This window comes from Anastrepha obliqua, chromosome 1 (genome assembly GCF_027943255.1).
Source record: "Anastrepha obliqua isolate idAnaObli1 chromosome 1, idAnaObli1_1.0, whole genome shotgun sequence".
Classification (NCBI taxonomy): domain Eukaryota; kingdom Metazoa; phylum Arthropoda; class Insecta; order Diptera; family Tephritidae; genus Anastrepha; species Anastrepha obliqua.
In genome coordinates this window covers 119,816,371-119,833,640 of record NC_072892.1, presented here as the reverse complement: position 1 = coordinate 119,833,640, position 17,270 = coordinate 119,816,371, and the positions used below count along the sequence as shown (strand labels likewise).

General features: G+C 34.8%; 1 protein-coding gene across 3 annotated transcripts in view; it reads left to right on the top strand.

Annotated features, from left to right (window-relative positions):
• LOC129235889 (ATP-binding cassette sub-family G member 8) overlaps positions 1 to 17,270 on the top strand; it is a 93,165-nt gene that overhangs the window by 48,173 nt on the left and 27,722 nt on the right. Inside the window, exon 1 of one of the 3 annotated variants that reach the window (XM_054869953.1) lies at positions 7,895 to 8,316. The exons of the other annotated variants lie outside the window; for them this stretch is intronic. The gene's annotated coding sequence lies outside the window, so the exon portion shown is untranslated. Of the gene's footprint in view, positions 1 to 7,894; positions 8,317 to 17,270 lie in introns of those variants that run through there. 3 annotated transcript variants of the gene reach the window in all.

Here is a 17,270-nt window from a genome sequence, read left to right as displayed (position 1 = left end):
TTTAATAGGAAAGTTGTTTTTTACCATATACCTATATAAGTAAAAATTGAAAACATAAAAAAATGTATTTCTAACATTTTACGCTATCTTGCTGATCAAAAATTGATGCACGAAAAAAATTATTCGCACCGAAAAAGTTGCAAATAAAAGTTTATAGCATTCATAATATAGTACTTAAGAGGTTATATACAGTTAGAAGGCCGAAAAAAGCGAATTTTCCAAAATTTTTGCTGAGAAAACATTTTAATTTATTGATTTAAAAATTTGTACACGTTTTATATTATCTTTCAACTGTATTTTAAGACTTAGTATTAGTAAAAATTTATTTGGAAAGGAGCTACAGCTGATCTCCGGGAGCTCCTCTCAAAAAGACGTTTTGCAATGACCATCATATCACTGAACTGGATTCTCTGAAATTAAAAACCCAAACGGATTTCGTTAAAGTAATGTTAAATCTAGTAATTAATCGAAGGAATAAGCAAAATAAATTTTGTTGACAAAATGGCGGTTTCTCACAAACAAAAATCGATTTTTGACCAAAATTTCGACCTTAAATTGTTTATAAAAAAAAATATTTATCGGTGAGAAAAAATCTTCGATTAATTACTAAAAAATATATTTAGGAACCTCGTGTTAAAATTTAAGACTAATCGGTTTAGCCGTTTTCGAATAATGTTTGCCGCCGACTTTGAAAACACCATTTTGAGAAAAACGCGTTTAAAGTTTGAAAAGCACTTACATAGGATAAACATTTTTTGTTTTCAAATTTGCGCGTATCTTCAAAAATATTCGCCGGAACGATATTAAATTTACTGTGTGTATTCTTAATATATGAAATCTGTTTTTTGAAAATTCTAACATTATATAACCCCTTAAGTCAGTATTAATACCCACATTCACTTCGTATTAATTAAAGTTAAGTTAAATTAGGTTGAATCGGTTGACCTGTGGGACACTCAGGCTCATAGCCCATTGTGATGCCGCGTGAGGAGCTTGCCCCTATCTCTCCTAAAACCAGTATCTCTGATTTCTGTAGAACTGAGATCTTCCAACTCATCAAAAAATAGTTCACCCAGAATAGTAAACCTGCGTCTGGATATAGCAGGACAGTGGCACAATAGGTGCGAGATTGTCTCTTCCTCGTCCTCATCTAGACAACTTATACAGAAATCATGTGTTTGCATTATTTAAAATTAACTGCTTTTATAATTTTGGGTTACCTAAAATTACTTTAGAGCTATGCTCTAGTGAGCTTTTATTCTTCTAATTTTATGCAGAGTAGAATCCGAACCTAGGAGCTCAGAAAGATGTGGCAAAAAAAGTTGCCCGCCCTAATGTACACATGCCCACTAAATATGTATGTAATTAAAAGTCAAGGTAGTTTGGCGCTAAGGGTCATAGTGAGCCTACACGCATGCATTCGTATATATGGGTGCTTATTAAAGTCTTGGTACTGTAAAACAAAGCCATTTAATTGCGCAATGCTAACCTAGCGACACATATCAGAGATTAAATTTCATAGTTTGTTTAATAATTTGTGGCCTTGACGAAAAACAAAAGCTAATGAAATTATATTATATTTCAACACATTTTCATCATGTTTGCACCTACATATGAATGTATGTAAATGCTATGTATGGAAAAGTATTTGACTCTTTACATACATAAATAGGCCGGTAAATAATAAAATCGTGCTGTAAACGCATCAGATATATTTATGGTACATTTGTTTAGTTGTACGTGCCTTCCAGGGTATCAATTTTGTGGAGCTCTTCTTTCAGGCATACTCGTACATATTAGTTGACCGAAAATATTTTGTTTAATTTTTATGAATTTTTGCTCTTGCATTAATTGGGGTCACAACGTCAACCAAACGCCAGTCAAACCTAGTGAGAGCATCAGTGGGCAAGAGTATCATAACTTTGTACTTACTTTGTTCACTTAGCGGTTGTTTGTACGAATTCAACGGAATTGAGATAGATATCTACATATCACCTTGATCAAAAACTTCTAGGAATATATTCAGAAAATTCAAAACGAATTTATTCCTCAAAAGAGACATTATCGCCTTCAAGGCAACGCACTTGTGCCAGCGTTTGTTCCACCTCTTGCAACATTTCCGCAACTCTATTTTCCGCATAGCCATCAGAGTCATCTTCGATTTTTTCCTTACTTCCTTTCGGCTATTAAAATACGTTTCCCGTAATGCTTTTTTGACCAATCAAACAGAAAAAAATCGCTAGGAGCCATATCAGCTGAATTCGATGGCTACTGGATGGTTACGTTTCGTTCGTGGTCGTAAATTCACGGAAAATAGTGGCACATGGAGACGGTGCGTTATTATGGTGAAAAATCCACGAGTTGTTTAACCACAAATTCTTTCTTTTTTTGCGAAGTGTTTCGTTTAAGTCTCAGAACGCCCAAATAATAGTCCTTATTAACTGCCTAACGTTCTGGCAACATTTTCTAGCGTACAATACCGTTGTAATCCATAAAAACGTGAGCATCGCTTCCTTTTTTACTGAGAACGTCTTTCTTTTTTTGGCCTTAGTTAATTCTGAGCTCACCACTCGCTCGCCTACTTGTCTGATGTCTGCATTGCGTGTCGTACTCATAAACCCACATCTTGTCTCCAGTAATGATGCGTTTGATGAATGTTGGGTCGAATTCAGCCTTGGAAATCATGTCTCTGGCGATGTCAGCGCTGTCCCTTTTTTGCATGAAATTCATTCATGAATTCCTTTGGGACCAACTTTACAGCAATACGACGCAACCCCATTAATGCCTTCATCAGTTTTCGATGCCGATGGTCTACCGCTACGTTTGTCATCTTCAATAGACTCACAATCTGTTCTGAAGCGTTCATGCCACTCGTAAATTGCTATTTGCTTAGATTGTCGTTACCGAAAAAGTTTCTCAACATTTATGAGGGTTTCACAATCAAAGTTTTTTGAATCAACTTTTAATGTAAAATTTAAAGCAAACTCGTTATTGTAAATTTGAATCCATTTTTAAAATTGTAAAAAATTCCAAATACATGCAGAGGTAGACGGCATATCAAGACGGCGTAAATTTTACAATGTCGATAAAATTTTAGTAGGATTCTTTACACAGATGTAGCTACCTTGCAGAGGAAATCGAACTCCAATCCATCTCGCGGTTAAGATGTTCAGCACATACATCAAAATATTTTCGCATTATGCACAAGCAGAAATATTCTTCTACGTGTGATAAGCCCCTTGCTCTTAAGTAGAGTTTTAGCACACCTTATCATTTCATATCAACCATTTTCTCAAACACAAGTTAAAGATTATTTAAAAAATCATTAATAACTTTCCAGCTGCTCTTATATTTACGCTCCAATTTTATTTTATATACAAAACTTTTATTTAAAAAAGTTTAAATAATTAATAAAAAGTGGCAGGTTTTTTGGTACGGAACATACCCTTTTAATTTTTTTTTTCTTTCGTTCCTAAGTATTCAATTATGTTTCAAAAATGGAATGAATTTTATTATATTCAATTAATCTCTTTTAAAAAAGCTTTTATAATTAAATTTTAATCTATATACAATAATTTGTGAGGGCATCAACCTGAGTGTTTACAAGCTTCAGTTTATTTATTGTTTTGTACTTTTTTTATTTCTTTACCCACATATATTGGAAGGATTTTTTTGTTTATATGTATAATACTTTCTTGACATTGAATTTCTATATTTTAAGGGTTTAGGGGCAGTCAGAATTTTCAAAAAATTGGATTTTATTTTGCATTTCCTTAAAGTATAATATCTTGCGAAAAATTTGAAGTGAATCGAAGAAATATTTTTCGAGTTATTCAACAATTAACAAAGGGCGCTTCGGAGCGTTGGAGAGATCTTTAAATGCGTTTTTCTCAAAATTATGTTTTTTTACTGTAACTTAAAAACCTCCTGGTAGGTTTCAATAAAATGTATACTGCTTTTGAAAAACATAAAAAACTCATGCCTGATCGAAGCATTTTTTTCAAAATTTAGATTTCTTTTTAAATAATTGATTGTCGGTTTTTTTTCTCGAAAATAGCAAAAATATATCCTAAGGCCGTCATATTGTTAATTTTGAAGAACAGCTTCGATCAGGCACGAGTGTTTCATGTTTGAGGGGTTAAGGGGTTAATGAATTATCTTAATCTTATCTTAATCAATCTAAATACTGAATTATGATTACCTGAAGCTCATGTAGAAGCGCCACTATCTGGATGAATAATTTTAGCTGAAGTTATATTAAAGTTAGTTGGATATGGCATATTATAGATTATTTTCTTTTTTACAAGTAAGGAGAAGAAATCAAAACGGCGCTTTATTGCTACTTGAGGAGTGCTAGACCGGCACTTCAACCTTTTCACCTACTTAGAGAAAGAAAGTATTGAATAAAGCACAGGGTTGCCCATATTCGACGGACCCATTTGTTTTTTGGGCCCATTCCAATCGACGAGGCTTGTCCGCAGGCAATAATCTTTGCGTCGATTGAATCTTATACGGGAATAAATGCAAATCAATGCGAATAATTCGTTGTAAAGTGGTCCGAACAATTCCCAACTGCTGAGAACGCCGATTTTGGGTTGTCCTTGGCGACGTCTCAACACTGGCCCGTACAAGAGCCATATTCTCATCCGATCACCTTGGTCATACAAACCGTGGTCGTACCTTTCATACAAACGCTTAATGGTGTTCTTAGAAGGTGCACTTTTCACATTATTCAATTTTTTATACGAACGTTGAGTTTTCACAATTGACTTCTTTTGTTGAATGTAAATTTCAACAATTTGGGAGCGCTCGCGTGGCGTGTACTGTTCCGTGGTAAAAATCTGCTTGGACTGACGTTTCCAACGCGGTATGTCGTTGACGTCTGACGTCTCTGTCAAAAGATACAGGGTTGCCAGATGGGTCCGTTGAAGATTGGCTACCCTGTACATAATAAACTAAGTAAAATTATAAAATGCAAATTAAAAAAATATTTCATTTGATACTAATTGGAAAAATTCCTTTGAGATCAATTAGAAAATTATTAGTTTCTCAACTTGACATCTAAGAAAATCTCTGTGTAAAAAATGTACCCCTTAAGTTGAGATACTACTGTATCAGTAATCCGCTTGTTGAGTTGTTGTTGAGAATTAACGTCAGCGTGCCATGTGCCAAGCAGTGCCCACCATATGGTGATGGCATGCTGGTAGCTGGAATAAAATTTTATTGAGTTGAAATTAATTGTTTCGCAAATGATTTTCAAACAAACTATTTTTTTTTTTTTTTTGTTTTGCTAAAGTAAAAATATTAATTGCTGCTTGTCTACCCATATACAGAAAACATTAACGAATTCCTGTTAGGTAACACTTTGGAGCGTGCAGTGAGAACAGTTCATCATTTAGTGAAAAAGTTCTAATAACTTTAGTTGACGTTGATGAATGCCTTTTCTTCGTTTATGCTATTTGAGCAAATCCGCAATAATTGATCTAAACTGCCAGAAATTAAATAAAATAGTGGATTTGAATATGCCCCAGGAAAATAGCGTGATGGATGATAAATTTGCATTCTTTTCAAACAGTTCAGTTACGTACACAAAAAGAGCATAGACATTTTATAGCGAGCAATACTTACTGAGTAGGTATAATTCCCATTTTTGTTTTCGATGCTAATAATTTTTATTTTATGTGTATTTTGAAAATTTTATTTTTTGTATGTAATACCATGAGCGATTCTTCTTCTTGATTGACGCAATAACCGCTTAAGCGATTTTGGTAGAGTTGAAAAAAGCGCGCCAGTTTGTTCTTGTTTCTCTTGCTAACCGGCACCAGTTGGCAGAAGCCAAGTCCTTCTCCACCTGATCTTTCCAACAAACTGATACTACATCTAATACTATCAGAGCCGCACTTGTATCCATTCGGACGATATGACCTAGCCAGTGGAGCCGCTGTATTTTTATTGGGTGCCCTATGTCTATGCCTAGGTAGAGCTCATACAGTCGCACATATAAAGTCGCAAACCAACAACTTTACTCATTAGTTTTTTCCTACAAACTGTAACGTATTTCTAACATTAAAATAATCTGAGCTTACAGATCATACCTCAAATAATAACAGAAAATGTTAAGAGGAGAGAGTGTTATGTTACAGATGTTAGTAAGAATGTGTGGTTAACTATAAAGATAATAAAGAATAGCAATAAAGAGAGGGTGGTGAGTGAGGTCAATATGTGACTATTTTGTATTCATTTTATAGTTGTATTATTTTTAATTTTTGGTGTTATTTTCGAGCGAGCCAGCATTCTCTGCACCAGAAATACTCTCACGGATGTCACAATTTTGTAATCTATCATTCTTAGCCCAGCACAGCTTTACATCGTTACTGCTGTTCCTTTTCCATGATGAACAGAATACAAAGGTAGCGCCTATCTCGTACCGCTATTTCGCTCTCAGTGAATTTGACAGCATTTTATTCGATGCATTTAGTCTGTGTATGTGTCATTTTCTTCTTCTATTGGCGTTCTTATTCACATTTTCACATTTCAACACCACCAGTGTGACGTTACGCCTCTCTGAAGGAAGAAATTTAGTGTTCTAGCATTCTTGTTGCTTTTCGAACATTGAAGTGCAGTCACTTTTATTACGTTTTATTACGCTACGCAAAAATGCTTAAAACACCATTTGGAAATTACACTTTTTTGTTATATACATATTTTACACGCTGTAAGTTTAGGGGAATCACCTTTTTCAATCTTTTCCAAGCGGAAGATATTGGACGCATAGCAAAATTTCAACTTCGGAAAATCAATTATATGCAGAAGTTATAAGCAAACAGGAAAAATAGCTCAACATTTAAATTCACATGGCGTGATGGAATGAGTTTTTGGTGAAGAATAGTAAATAAAAAAATGCTGTTAAATATTTAGTTATTTTGTAGTACAAATTGCAGTTCACGAGATATCCCCTTAAACCAACTTCGGCTCATGAAAAATGCATTATCGAATGCATAGTTGCCATTTTAGAGCCATTGATGCCCTTTAACCGATACATCAAGCGAGTCCTACGATGATGGCCTTCATTTTAGCATGATTTTATGTGTGAGGTTTTTCCACTATGTCATGCCACAGCCTAAACGCAGCGTTAATTTAATCGAAAATCAGTTGTATTGAAAACAGATTAAAAACTTAAAAAGCATATTCGGCACTGTGTTAGTAAGTCGTGTGAATGGTGCTTGCTTCTTTTTTCCCACAGATAAAATCGTTTCAATAATTATTGAAATTTCCAAAAAAAAATATCAATAACTTTCTCTTGCGCCTGAGTTGAACACCTTTGGTTGGTTAACAGGAAAGCAATTTTTGCTCAACTTCTTAGAAGAGCTAAAAAATAAACAAAATCAAAGCGAAAGTATTTTTCACTAAACGAAAAAAAAATAGTCAAGGGTGATCAAGTAATATGCATAAATATTTATATACATATATATATGTATGTATGTATAAGTAAATATATTTTTTAGTTTTATACTTATTTTTGTAGTTTACTTCTCATGTTTTCCGCCATTTTCGCACTCTTGCTGCCAGTTATTTTGCGAAATTCCTTTTTAATCAACCATTCATGGCTCGTGAACCTGACGCCGTCTGATTGCTCTTGACTCGCCTTAGGCTAAACTATAAAATAAGTGGCAATGTCAGTAAATGTCAGCTCATCAGTTGGACGTTGACAAAGCGCATCAACTCACTTTCTTCTGGTCATCAAAAATTTGACACGACAACAACCGGATTGAACTGCAGCGAGCCGAGTAGCATTTTACAAAATTCACTAACAACAATTGTAAATAATAACTGTAAATGTGAAGGTAGTGACAGCGAGTTGCAACTGCAAATTGCTAAAGAGAGGGAAGAGCATGCACAACAACAATAGCATTGTGTGATATTGCAAAAGCGGCATCAAAACAACAGCAACAGCAACAAAATGCATAGCATTTAAAACACTGAAAACTTGCATTACAGCATTCCATGCCAACAATAGCAGCAACAACCACAGTAACAGCGACTGCAATTGCACTTTTTGGAATTGCCAATTGCTGAAAGTGAGCACAACAACATAAGGAAAATACAACAGCAGCTATGATAAAACGGTGAACAGCAGCATCGCCCAGCAGTCGCAGAGTTTGAAGCAGAAATGCGTTGGCTAAAAAGCGCGTAATGCAAAAACAATACAAATAACAAAGTGAAATAAACGCAAAGTGCGGAATAGCCAGCGAGAAAGTGAAATTTTTTCATGTCAAAAGCATTGTTTCCCAGACGCCTGAAACAAAACAGAAACGGGTAAAAAATGGGCGGAATTTATGTGTGTGCATATGTACTCGTAAGTAGGACTGACTGAGTAGATTACAAAAAATCCGAAAAAAAGCTACAAAGCCAAGCAGCAGAGGTGAACTACAAAAAAGATGGTAGCTGAAACAAACGTTTTACATTTGAAACGGCCGCGTACCAAATACATTTTTGCAGCAAAATCTACTCCCACAATGGGGCCAATCGTGTGGGATGTGTGTTGGTATGTGAACTCGTTAATGCTGCTGCCTGGCGATCCACAATTAACTGCCTTGAATGCAACGAAGCCTGACGGTATAAATTCAGCGAATAAATAACTCAGTGGCAGCAGCAACAACAATAAATTAGAGGCAAACAAATAGTACATATTACACGCGCATATATACAGACAAACAAACAAACATACATATACAATAGAAACTCAGGTTTGCACAGAAGGTGCACAATATGGGGCAAGTAACTTCTCAACCTGTTTCAATTTGGTTTTTTTTTTTGTTAATTTCAATTGGCAGCTGGTCACATATCTGCATGGACGAACGATTGAAGCTCGCGAAACAAGTTCAGGTAAATGGGAACCAGACTAAAAGTGAACTTTTTAAAGTTTACATTCACTAATTACCTTCAGAACTTGTTGCGTTTAATTTACTTGCGATGCGAAAAATCCATTCGATTGATACGCTTCCTTTGTGTGTGTGTGTTTTTTTTTTAATTTTGAATCTGATTCGCTCATGAGAAGAGTTTTTTGTATGAAAGCAAAAGTGGTCCTTAGTAGCCTAAATTGTTTGAAAATCAGTCTATGTATTAAATTCCGCATGACTGGTAACATAAAAATTCTTCTTCTTTTTCTTCTCATCAGAGCACGCTAGGCATTATTATTACATTGGCGTGCTAGTCAAGCCAATTACGATATACCAAGTTATTCTATAAGTTTTGCGGTTCCATAAGAAAAACACAATTTTATGGTTTGAAATACACTTTATTATTATTCTGTATAGTCTTCCTGAACATCAATACACTTGTGCCAACGTGACTCCAATTTAAAAATTCCATTCCTGAAGTGAGAATCTTATGGCAAGAAAGGCTGAAAAATACGCTTCAACACCTGTTATGACTTCGTCATTTGATGAAAAACATTTTCCACACATGGGTTTTTTTAGGGCAGGAAACAGATGGAAGCCAGGCCAAATCAGGTGAATACGGTGGATGCTCCAACAATTCCGATTTTAATTCATGGGTTTTAGCCATTGTCAAAATACTTTTGTGTGACGGTGCATTCTCCTGATGAAAAATAGTTTTTTTCTTTCTCAAACTGAATCTTTTTTCACGATTTTATTCCTTAAGTTAGTCTTAAAAGTTACAGTAACATTCAGACTTTATTGTTTTATCAATTCGCAAGTAATCCACAAAAAAATTCCTTTCTCATCCTAAACAATTGCAGCTAATACCTTCTTTGCCGATTTCTGGACTCGAACTCTTTTCGGAGCGAAAGAACCAGGTTCACAACACTCTTCATCCTCTTGTTCTAATTCAGAATCATGGTGATAGATCCAGGACCCATCCATAGTGATGAATGGATGCACAAAATCCACTTTATCCTTTCGCTCTAAATGCTCTAAATGTCGCTGAAAAGTCACATTCGAATGTGTTTTTGTTCCATTCTTAGCAAATGCGGCACCCATTGGCCACACAACTTTGACTTTTCAGTCAAAATATTGCGTATACTGCCCAATGAGATGCCTAGATCTCTCTTAGTAACTCAACGATTTTCTAACACAATATTTTGTAGTTTTTCTACGATTTCGGGTGTTGTTTTTTCGACATCCATGAAGTGAATCGTCTTCAAGGCCTCTACGACCACGATTAAATTCAGAAACCCCTATTTCTATTGAACTAATTGATGGCGATCGCCGTAGCCGAATGAGTTTGTGCGTGACTACCATTTGGAATTCACAGAGAGAACGTAGGTTCGAATCTCGGTGAAATACCAAAATTAAGAAAAACATTTTTCTAATAGCGGTCGCCCCTCGGCAGGCAATGGCAAGCCGCCGATTGTATTTCTGCCATGAAAAAGCTCCCCATAAAAATATCTGCCGTTCGGAGTCGGCTTGTGGAACAACATCAAGGCGCGCACCACAAATAGGAGGAGGAGCTCGGCCAAACACCAAAAAAGGGTGTACGCGCCAATTATATATTATATATACAATTGATGGCGATAAGTCCTTATACGCTTTGAACATTCGTTCATACATTTTCTTTGCTTTCACTACACGATACTTGATTTTTTCCATTGCAGAAAATACTGAAATACGTCGATACTAAATGACTTGTAAACAAAGAATTAATTGGAAGATTGAGATGGCAATTCACCTACGTTCACATGAAGAATGTACCAACACAACAAAAAACAATGAGACCATTAGCAACGCCCTCTCTTATCGAATCGCAAAACTTATTGAACAACTTGGTATTTCATTCTCATACAAAAGCCATATAAATCTAAGCTTCAAAATTTGAGCAAATTAAAAAAAAATTCAACAAATTTTCATTAAATATTTGTACTTTTATGACAGAATTTCTAGAAAAATTCCAAATACGTAGTGCAAATTAAAAAAAAAAAACAATTAAACACATTTTAAACTTTTTAATCTAATTTTTTAGAAAACTTCTGAGTATGCAGTTTTATTGTCCACTGAATTCTATTACCGTTAAGCATATATTGCAAGTGGCTCAAAAATCGCATTGCTTTTTGAAAATTTTTTGCTGGGTTTGGACGTTTTCTTCCAAATAGAAAATTTCTACCGATCGTTATATAGATCAAATGCAGAAGACCGTCGGCAAAAATAATTGTGCATACATAGTATTTATATGTATACTTACAACATTTCAAAGCAATTTTTCGAGCTATTTTCGCTTTCACACCACAAGTTCTTGATAATGATTTCTAAACGTATTCAAAAATTTTTATATTTCTTTTGTTTTTGTTTTTTCGAAATGAACATCTCGCTAAAAACAAAAGTGCGAGGTCATAAAATCGCAAGTACAATACTCCTTTAATTGCAAGTAGACACACTTTACGAGTATTTGAGCGCATACAATTTATTTACTTGCATACTCGTAAATGTGTTAATCACTTACAAGCTGGCTAGACTCGGTCAAGTTGCGCTAATCTTCATACATACATACACACATCTCTACTAAGTATGTAACTGTATATGTGCATATGTAAATTGGTCCAGTATCAGCGGTATCGCAATCCATCCACTTTTCCCTCGCCTTTCACCTTTTCATCAATGCTCAGCTTCACACATAACAGAAAGCAGCAAGCAGCAAAACATTCACTAAATCCCAACTTTCATTTATGAATTTTCTCGCTTCCGCTGCGTTTCGGCGGAGTACGGCCGAGTACCACAAATTCGCCATAACAGCGTCGCCGCCACTCACTCCACGCCTGTTGTCAGAATTTCTATAACATAGATAATACTCGCACATTAAATCAATTCAAAAATCCAGTTTGACCGACATTCCAAAACGACGCGTTAACCAAGTTTTCTTGTTTGTTCACAATCGCGCGTCTGACATCCGATCATACATAGAAAGCAAGCGTATGTATGTATGAGCATAGTTGCTGCTGCTTCAGTGTTTTTGTTTTTGTTGGTCTGGCAGGTGCCAATGAGTTATGTTTACGCTCGACTACTCATACCTATACAAGCATGCGCAGTTATTCGCGCATTTACTCGCTCGGCTGCGCGGTACAAGATAGACGAAACTGATCTATGCTCAGCAGTGCTGCGTTGGGAAGTTGGCACATCGACGGGACGTTGAGTTAGTTCAGAAATGCTAAATGTTTTTTGTCATAACAAATTACAAATCGCTATGTCGAAAGATTTCTCTAATGGATGATTTTCTAACCAATTCATCATCAACAATATCTCTATTGACTTTGAGAAGATTCTTTTGCTTTGGCAGAACTTTCTAAAATGTTGCTAGTAAAATATTAAATACAAATATTCACATGTATGTATGTTTGTACATTAGGGATGCAGTTATTTGAATAAAGAAAAAAATATATTTAATTTTGAAAAAAAAAGTTGTATAAGTTTACTTGAAAAATGAGTTTTAACCTACTATACAAGTGAAGAAAAAGTTAAAACATTATCTTAATAATTCATATCATTGAACTTAAAATAAAATTATGAAAACAGAAATGGCAGAACACTCTTTCAAACTCGAATCATCATCGTCATAATATTTACAGCACGAGGTGAGCCAGCGCTTCCTTCACAATCGCGCTCCATACAACTCGGTTCATTGCGTCGCTTCTCCTAGCATTTATAAGGCGTAAATCTGCATCAACATCGTCTGCTCATCTTCTTGATGGTTTTCCACGGTTTTTACTGCCCACAATAAGAGAGCTGAAGGTCTTTTTCGTAATTCTGCTGTAGGTATCGAACCATCTCTTCGAATTTTCCTCTTGTATTATTTGTATAATATGATAACCTGGATATTTTTTTTAATATATTTTTTGTCAATGCAAATTTTATGCAAATACTCTGCGTACTAGGTTGTTCAATAAATTTTGCGGTTCGATAAGAGAGGGCGTTGCTACTAGCCAACATTTTTTTTTTTTGTTATGTCGATGCACTCTTCATATGGACGTGTTTTATTCTTTGCTTACTAGCCATTTACATAGTATACGTGTCAATGTATTTGCTACAATGGTAAAAATCAAGTATTGTGCAGTAATTGAATTTTTATTCTTGGATGGTTTAAAAACAGAGGAAATAATTAATACAGTAAAAAGATGGGGAATTTAAACGTTGTCGTACAAGCCTTGAAGACCATTCGCGTCAAGGACGTCCAAAGACAACAACAACACCAGAAATCATAAAAAAAATACAGGATATCATATTGGAAAATCGTCGAGTGATTGAAGGAGATTTAAGCATCTTATTGGTAGTGTAAGCATTTATTTTGTACATACAAAGTTTCAGAAAGCTGCGTGCACAATGGGTGCCGCATTTGCTAAGAATATCACCTTAATATTTAGTCGACAGTCGATCATGACGCCGAGGTAACTCAGCGCGGAATGAGAACATATATGGTATCATAGTTTGCTCTCCCACTCTGATTTTCATGTGTTCGGCTTGTTATCAGAACGGCCTCCGTTTTGTGCTTTGCCAGTTTCAGCCCCACTTGTTCTAACCATTCTTTCACCTGTTTTATCGCTTCGTTTGTTATGTGTTCTACTTCTTGTACGTGCTTAGGCACCGTCACTATTGCTATGCCATCCGCAAAGCCTATTTTTTTTTACTGGGTGCTGGTAAGAGAAGGACCTTGTCGTACATGATATTCCATAAAACAGGGCCTAAGACTGATCCCTGCGGTATGCCAGAAATAACTTTATAAACTTTGGTTCCTGCACTGCTTTCATATCTAAGTTCCCCATTAGAAGAGTTTAATATCCTGAAAAGATACGGCGCGATGCTGATTTCGTTAAAGCTATCCACTATGTGCGACTAACTCCGAACTAAAGACGCTTTTTACGCCCAGAATGGTTACCGTACAGGATTTTTTGTGCCTCAACGCCGCCTCCTTCCTTCTATTGTCCTCTAGTATAGGGACTAGTCTATTACTGATAACACGTTCCAGTATTTTGTTTGTTGTGTCCAGTAGACAAATCGGCCGGTACGACTGCTCCTTTCCTATTTGGTAACAATACAAGTCATTGCAATTTTCACAGTTTAGGAAGGAATGGCCCAAAAACACCTTCGAATGTGACTTTCTCAGCATCCGGCAGCATTTAGAGCGTTTTCGAAAGGAAAAAGTGGATTTTGTGGAAACGAGTTCCTGTCCAGAAAACGGTCAAGAAGCTGTTAACATCCGTTTTTTGTGATGCGTAAGGAATTTTGTTTGTGGAATAGCTGGAATTGTTGTGGAATACTATTATAAAATATACTAAATATTTTGGACCAGCTGAAGGAAAGAATTCGTTAAAAAAGACCCAGTTTACCAAAGAAAAAAATTATTTTTCATCAGGACAGTGCACCGTCACACAGAAGTATTTTGGCAATGCCTAAAACCCATGAATTAAAATCGGAATTGTTGGAGCATCCACCGTATTCTTTGATTTGGCTCCTAGCGACTTCCATTTGTTTACAGACCTAAAAAAATGTATGCGTGGAAAGCATTTTTCATCAAATGATAAGGTCATAACAGCTGTGGAAGCCTATTTTGCTGGGCTCTCACCATCATATTCTCACTTCAGGGATGGAATTCTTAAATTGGAGTCTCGTTCGAACAAGTGCACTGATGTTCAGGGAGACTATATATGTGTATATATATTATTGGCGCGTACACTCTTTTTAGGTGTTTGGCCCAGCCCCTCCTTCTATTTGTGGTGTGCATATTGATGCTGTTCCACAAATGGCGGGACCTACAGTTTCAAGCCGACTCCGAATGGCCGATATTTTTTGGAGGAGCTTTTTCATGGCAGTAATACACTCGGAGGTTTGCCATTCGCTGCCGAGGGGCGACCGCTATTAGAAAAATCTTTTTCTTAATTTTGGTGTTTCACCGAGATTCGAACCTACGTTGGCTCTGTGAATTCCGAATAGTAGTCACGCACCAACCCATTCGGCTACGGCGTCTCAGGGCGACTATACTGAATAATAAAATGTATATCAAACCATAAAATTGTGTTTTCCTTATCGAACCGCAAAAGTTATTGAACACCCTAGTATGTTACTATACAAATTGTTTCTATTTCCGTAATCGAACAGGCTTAAGTTAAAATTGTAAAGAGTGTTTTTTTTTTTTTTTGATAAAGAGAACTCATTTTAAATGATTTACAGTAGAACAAATCACAACTGATTAACTTAGGGAGAGTGAGGGGAACCCAATATAGAGGGAGTGTTACCTGAGCTTCGATATGAGCTCGGTTGTGGTTTTATTTATTAGATCTTGTTACCTTTCATTAATTTTTTGAGTTATGTGACTCGTGAGACTTTTGTAATGAGTCTTGCTCTTGATGCTTGATGAAATGTATGGCTACTTGTTTTTAATTTACTATTTCATATGCCATTTGAGACGTACAGCGATTTGTTTGACGAATGAAATGAAAAAGCGCATGGAAAAAAAGTTAAATGAATACAAATACAAAGGCTCACTACGGAGAGAACTGGCGCTTTAAGTGCTACGGACCAACGTAGCTTGTGGGAAATTGCTGTGAAATGAGCTAAGCAAGCAAAATGATTGCAAACTTTGTAGCCTAGTCAGTTATAGGTATAAAGTATGTAGATTGACCGCAAAAATATATGGCCACCATATTGGCCGTCCGATGACCCGGACTATCAATATGTATTGACTGTGGCTGAGGTAAGCTATAGTTATCATCCCAAAACAGAACCTTATCATCATTCCACCTAACCAGCTCAAACAATGGCAGTAGCTTTATAAGTTGCATTAACCCAATTTAACGCCAGCTATGAAAATAATCTCTGAATACTGCGCAAAGAAGAAGCTCATGGAGTCAGGGACAAGACAATGTCGGCGGGGAAGATATCGTTTATAGATATGAAGCAAGAAGCTCTGCCGCTAACTCAATTCGGGTTGACCTTATGCGAGTCATAGAAATATACTCGGGTGCTAATGTGAAACGCCACTTTGAAGTCAGTGTGTGGTTTCAAGGGAAGTTTCTATAAACAAAATTTTCCTCGATTAACAAATTGCATCTCAAGTAACTAAGACACTGGTTTTAAAGCTAGACATTCACACTGCTGTTGGAGGACAGTGAAATATTATATTCTTCAAAACTCAATTATGGGAATATCTAAGTCAACCTGAATGATGACAAGAATTAAGATGAGTTGAGGTGTAGGGTTTTGAGTTTTTCGATCTGCAAAAATCAAAAACAAAAACTAAAACTCAAAAATTTATTTTTAGTTTTGAGTAAAAAATAATGCCAAGCAAATGTGTTTTTTTTTGTTTTTTTTTTTATTTCCGATGAAATACATGAAATTAAAAAAAAATAATGATAAAATAATGATAAAATAATTTGTTTCAAAAATATCAACTCAGAAAATAATTTATTTATGTTATAAAAAATACGTTTTTTTAATTTTCTTCTTTTACCAATGAAATGAGTTTTATTTTTTTGATTTTTGTTTCCGATGAAATATATAAATTTCAAAAAACTCTTAAGATAATGACTATATTTGTTTTAAAAATATCAGCTCAGAAAATAATGATCATTTTTTTTATAATTTTTAGTTTTTTTTCATGAAAAATATAAAACTCAAAGTGTAATCATTATTGAGAGCAATAAAAAAAATTCATAAAATGATGATTATTTTTTTTTAAATATCAACTCTCAAAATAAAGATAAGTTTGATTAAAAACAATTTCTTTTTTGTTAATTTTTTTTTTTTTTTTTGGTGAACGTAATAAAATAAAATACATAAAATCCTGATAATGGTTGCTTAAAAAATATGATTACTTCTGATCAAAAAACGAAAACACTTATTATAATGATTATTTTAGATACAAATTTTTTTTATTGCAATATTATTATTTTTTGTTGTTTTTTTCTCTTTTAATAAATGTACTGATTATTTAGAACCAATAAAATATAACAAATAAAACAAAAATTAGTTTTGCTTAAAAAAAATATCAACTCAAAAAAAAAATTGTATTTTTAAAGAAACATACAAAACTCAAAAATAGTGATTCTTTCTGAGGAATAAAATAAAAGCCATAAATTACTGATTATTTCTGTTAATATTAGTTTTTATTTTTAAAGTTATTTTTTTTTAATATTTAGTTTTTGTTTTTCTTCTTTTTGTATTTTGTTTTTTTTTGGTAGTGTAATAATTATTTGAATAAAAAAATAAAATAAAACTGATAAAAAAGTGATTATTTTTGCTGAAAAAACTATCAGCTAAAAATATAAA